We start from the raw sequence: 6,000 nt of genomic DNA, 5'->3' as shown, positions 1-6,000 counted from the left end.
CTGTAAGAGCTGTATTTGAAAGAGACTGACATAATACAATTCTTTGTTGCATCAAATAAAATGCAACGTATTTAGCCAGAGCCTCTGCTAGCTAGATAGATTAGCTAATTCGGAACTCTGCTGTTGGTTTATTTACATTGATTTGGACGTGTACTTTTGGCATCGCCAGCTATGTGGCACAATTTGCATATATGTGTAACACGCTTCCACCTAATTTCTGCGCCAGCAAAATGTTGTGTTCAGGGCTCAACATTAACTTTCTGAAGTAGCAGCTACTTGCCAACTGGGCAACCAGACATGGGCTTTTGGATGCCACATTAGCAGCTAGCTAAGCCAAATGGTTTCATCCTGTATAGTTCATGCTACTACTTGAAGTTAAAGCGTTTATAAGTCTGGCAAGGCTAAGTTTATACAAGTACCCAGCGAGCCACAGACACACAGACGATTGTTGCTTTATATATTATGATAGATAGATGGTGCAGATCAGCAGGGGTTGTTTTTTTTTTTGGGGGGGGGGGGGGTATGCAAAAGTAGTAGTAGTAGTAGGCGCCAAGTGGATATGATATCTTATGTGTATGCAATGTACGCATGTGCTTCAATCATTCTTGTGTAGAATATAACATGAATGGTTACTGAGCAATTTGATGGTCAGGCGATTAGAGTCAAGGAGATTCTATTCTTGTAGAACATGTAACTAGTAATCATATCATATCTATCATTTTTGCTAATAAAGTAGAGATAAAATATCATTCTAATAATGTTTTTTGTCTTTGTTACAGATAATTTACGAGATACATGCTTGTCTCTCTCTCTCTCTCTCACACACACACACAGACACACACACTCAACCTTTTTTATTCTCATATAGTAAGTATTCCAAGATTTTTATTTTCACAAATTTGAAAGACACTAAATTGTTACTTTATTATTGTTAACCTGAAGAGCATCGGATTCTGTTAAATATCCAATTGGCATTGGGGGAACACCGAATCATCAATCCACGTTTAATGTAGGAACAGCAAATCGCATAGTGTTATACTAGATACCCTGAATTGGTCCCAAATATCAGTCTTGAAATAGATGAAATCTTGTTTATTACAGGATTGCCTTTATTACAACTGAGTTGAAAGACTGAACATGTTGTTTAATGGTTCAATCTCTCTAAACAACTGAGGAATTTGTATTTTTAAACAATAGCAATTCTAATTACCGGTATGCTTTTCTTGTTGATTTTTTGCAGCCTGTCATGGGAGGGTTAAAAAAAAAAATGCCCTGCATGTCTTGCATCCATTTTTAATGGGTGCAAAATATGCCCAGTATGCACGGCACCACAGCCACAGAAGCTGAGGCAAAAAAAACAACTAGAAAGCTTCAATGAAAAAAAGGAAACCTGGGAGGCCAATACCAAAAAGAATCAACTGACCTCCCATCTGATGGATGATGCTATTATTCTGGTAAGTAATTTGTGCTACATTCAGTGTCGGTGCTCCGCACAAGCAGAACATGCACTGCGCGTGGGGCACCAAGTGCCTGGGGGGCACCAAAAAAATATAGCTCGTAGAAAATCATCATGCCGCAAATCCTCAAATTGTGGCGGGTCTTTTATTTAGGCTACTTAGGTTGTGCAAACCACAGGCCTTTATTCGAGGCAGGCATTTATTTCTTATAAGGCTTCTGTTGAATAATTTTATGTAAAGCCTGTGCTAACAGTTCTCCTGCCCGCTACCGCATCTGTGTGAGCGCGTCCCTACTGGATATTGTGGCCTGTTCACACGTTATGTCTCTTCCTTGCAAACTTGACTAGCTAAACCATTAATGAAAGCAAAGCAACCAGTTACATCTTCATAAAATATCAATTTGCCAGGCATGCCTTCATGGACAACAGGCCTAAGGTATTTTTTCCTGCGTTTTATGGTGAGACACATTTGGAGTGGCATGGTATCAAAAGCAGAAGATTCTCGGTCTAGTTTGGATTTATGCCTAATTAACTTTTGGATTGTTTGATTATATTGCTCAATGTTGGAACTCATGGCCAATATCAAATATGATTGGTATTTTATGCTTCAATGTTCAGTTTAAATTTAGTTCAAACTGTGTCAGGTTTTCCATCCGCTGTTTATTTGCGAGCCAATAGCCACTTCATTCATTTTTTGCACATTAACCTTACTGTGTGTAGCCAAGCCTTATGCCATACCCAAGTAGCCTAAATCAAGGTAATTTTTAATTATGCATGATTTATTTTGTTATTGAATTCGTAGGCTGGGATTCCTCTCAGCAACAATTATGTTTAAAGGTAGCCTACTGCTTTAGTAGGGGCAGGCAGCCAGGCTACTGACAGAGCGACGTTGGAGACCCATAGTAGATTTACGACTTTTCATTGCCAACAGTAGGCCTATTAAACCAACCAACAATATAAAGTATCCAAAATAGTGGGGGCACCAGAGTGGCACCATGCATTTGTGCTTTGGGCACCCAAATGGCTAGCACAGGCCCTGGTTACATTACCATAGTACTAATGTTAGGTTAAAGGTTGTATCAGCGATGATGAGCGATTTGTAAAGACAAAACACTTTTATAATGTTCAGCTAATATTTTCTCATGGTCGGCTAGCTCTCCTGTCATTCTAGGCGCTGAAAAAGACTCTGGTATTTTTACGCAGCCCATGCACCACAAACCGCGGAGTCTACCGGACATTAACATTGTGGTTGGTAGTACACCACTAACAATAACCAAGCATTGCATGTATTTTTTAAAAATGAATACTGGTGGTAAGGTTGAGTTATCTCTTGTGTGTCTTGTTTGGTCCTCAGACAAAATATAAAATGAGTTATATATCGAACAAAAACGTCTGCTAAGAAATTTGAACATAAACAATAACAAAAACACAGGCAATATCCGCCAGGATCACTGATACAACCTTTAAGAATGAAGTGTCAAAATGAGTAATACCTCTACTATGCTCCTGTAGTGACACGTTCATACATGAATCATGCACACATGCAAATAGACATGCACACCAAACCCACGCACATATTTTCACACCTTTCCCACATACACTCTCAACAAGTACATTCTCAACTAGTACATTCTCAACTAGTGCATTCCCGTAGCATCTGCTAGCCCGTAGCGTGTTGTAATTTATATGTATGTTGCTTTGGATAAAAGCGTCTGCTAAATACATAAACGTAAACATATATCACTGGCACAATTTATAAATGTTTTTTTAAAGTAACAGGGTTTTTTTTTTTTTCAGATTGAGAAGCTCAATGCTGTGGGCTGGAGTCCCGTCCTCCTTCTTGAATACCCAAAGAGAAACCCACAAATGCTTCTCCCTCAGGGCCTGAGGTTAAGTGGGGGGGAAAGTAAATGCCTCAATAACATTAAGGACATTTTCACCTTAATGGTTAAAGGTGATTCCACATTTTCTATACATTATAACGTCTCTATACAACCCCAATTCTGAAAAAATGTGGGACACTGAAAATTAGATGACATCAAATAACAAAATGTACAGAAAAATATCATGACATCACTCCTACATTTCACATTTGACCTTATTGTATTGTTTGTGTTGCTTGTATTCTTTCAGGAAAGAAAGCGCTGACCGATCCAAACAATTTGCCGGGTCAATGAGAGGAGGCCATCTTCATGTCAGAAAATGTGGCTTTCCACCAAGTGTAGATTAGCAATGGTAATTGCGTTAGGGAAGAAAGTCAGTTGCGGAGAATGTAAGATACAGGCCCTAATCTGTACACTGTATGATGAATTATATGATATGCTTGTTATTTGTGTTCTGTATGTATGTTAACATTTTGATTAACATACTACTATTTGCTTATGTCAAACAGTTTCTAGAAAAGGAAGTGAAGAACGAGTGCCCCCACAACAGCCCTATGTACAAGCAGCAGTACAGAAGAGTACTAAAAAAGAGAAAGACAAAGGTTATTTCCATACACAAAATTGCAAATAAAACAATGGATGATGTAACAGTACTTTTTGATCATTTTTAAAAATGTATAATGGCACTGCGGAATAATTGAAATCAGTGATCAGTAACTGTCAGTATCAGTAATCGTACCAGATAATGCGTTTGTTCATCTTTGTGTTTATGTTCAAAATCCCGAACAAGACACGCCAGAGATAACTCACCCCTATATTATATATAAATATAATATAAAGTATTCTCTGAAAAATATTCACGGCATGTTTTAGTATTGTTAGAGATGCTACCAACCCCAGAATGTTTGTCTGCAGTTACTCTATGTTCCAGTTTATGGGACTGTGTAAATTGACCAGGATGTTTTACAGCTCGTATAGGGAATGTAAAGTGAGTGGACCATGAGGAGATATTAACTGAACATCATAAAAAGTGTTACGTGTCTACAAAACGCTGATAGTCACTGATGTGAAGTGTTAAAATTTGAATGTTAAGTTGAGTGCAATGTTATCTTTTAAGCAAGACACTATTTTTCTATGTCTTTGTTTGCCTGCCACAGGGGAAGATGGAGATCTTAATAGATTGGGTGCCTTCCAAAATGTGGTGAGTTGGTTATCTTTTACACCAGATACTCACAATTACACAAAGGGAAATTACGTTGTTCCAGCAGCCATACATATACTGTAGGACATGTAAATGTACCAGATTTAGTTATTATAGTCTATGCTATAATTTAGTTATATACCGGTACTGCAGGCTACATTTAAACATATATACCGTAAATCAGTTTATATTGTAACACTCCTGTGTACCTGATGTTTTAGATGGATAGAAAGATACTTTATTGATCCCCAAGGGGAAATTCAAGTATGAACAGTAGGCCCAAGGGGAAATTCAAGTATGAACAGTAGGGTTTTATGGCAATTGGTAGTAGAGTGTTGTCTGGGGTGAGTGTGAGCTATAAACTATTTTTTATTCATTTGCACTCTGAACTTGTAAATGTACTAACCTGAGATGTTGATAATGTAACTTTTGTCAATTCAGAATGTCAGGGCCCAGTTTTTTTTATTTCCATACTGTGGAGTATTCAGATATTTTATTAGTTGTAACACTATTATGACATTGGTTAATCTAAACATCCCTCCACTAGAATATCTAATCAAACTGGAATACAGGTTACAGTCTTTTTCACTAACCATCTTCCCCCTTTTTTCTCAGCGGGAAAACCTGTCTGCCAACCTGGGAGCCTGCAAGATAAAGATCTACACACACACACACACACACTCACTCACTCACTCACTCACTCAACAGTCAACAAATGTTTTAGCTGAGTGTTGTTCTTTTGTATTTTTTTATATAATATAAGTTAATAAAGACTACTACTGAAATAACATCAAAATGTTGAACCTTCATCCTTGAACCTATCATAGCATGATATTGTTAAAGCTGAATTGTTTGCAGGGGAGGGGTGTTGGCACAAAGAGATTTGAACACACTTTATTGCATCTCAAACTAGATCCACACCTGGTAAAGTTAACATTATAAAATATTGACAAATCAACCCATATTTTGCCTTGATGACATTAGTTATCCCGCAACACCAGACACATGTAAAGCTTTGACCATTGTGTAAATGATGCACATGCCTTTCCAACTATTGTCCATTATTCAAATTATTACTGGATACTGTACCAGGTTATGATCTATGAAGTCAATATTACTCTGAAGTACTAGGTCCTTACTACCTCCTGCTCCCATTCAAACAGTTGCCATATTGAATAGGAAGTATCACACATGTTTTACCACCCTGTTTTCTCAACAAAGAATCACCGTGTTGTGTGTTGTTAGCTTGTCTCCCACTACTTCTTGTATTGCAGTTGTTAGGATAAACTGGCAGAAGAACTTTCATTCACTAAACATTTAAAAGTGCCACAGAGTAATTACTGCTTTTGATATTTGTTTTAAGTCATTGTTGCTATTGTAGTATACTTGCTGTTGTTTTTGACTGTGGTCTAGAGGGTCCAGGTGCCTTGTGGCATGGGAGCTCCTGTTACTTCTTACAT

The 6,000-nt window shown here is 37.7% G+C and overlaps 1 long non-coding RNA gene across 3 annotated transcripts; it reads left to right on the top strand.

Moving 5' to 3' along the window:
* The first annotated feature begins 757 nt into the window (after positions 1–757).
* LOC143110280 (uncharacterized) lies at positions 758–5,322 on the top strand. 3 transcript variants are annotated; one of them, XR_012984112.1, is made up of 7 exons: positions 758–867; positions 1,241–1,454; positions 3,254–3,410; positions 3,590–3,728; positions 3,849–3,941; positions 4,497–4,540; positions 5,156–5,322. It is a non-coding gene; the product is annotated as an uncharacterized LOC143110280 (long non-coding RNA). The 3 variants fall into 3 exon arrangements; XR_012984113.1 differs by having other exon boundaries at positions 812–1,454; positions 3,590–3,691; XR_012984111.1 differs by having other exon boundaries at positions 812–1,454.
* The last annotated feature ends 678 nt before the right edge of the window (positions 5,323–6,000 follow it).

Source organism: Alosa pseudoharengus, unplaced genomic scaffold (genome assembly GCF_046254945.1).
Source record: "Alosa pseudoharengus isolate Yale_2024_CS ecotype anadromous, Long Island Sound unplaced genomic scaffold, YU_APseudo_1.1 YU_APseudo_1.1_scf_7, whole genome shotgun sequence".
In the NCBI taxonomy this organism is placed as follows: domain Eukaryota; kingdom Metazoa; phylum Chordata; class Actinopteri; order Clupeiformes; family Clupeidae; genus Alosa; species Alosa pseudoharengus.
This window is presented reverse-complemented; position numbering and strand designations above follow the sequence as displayed.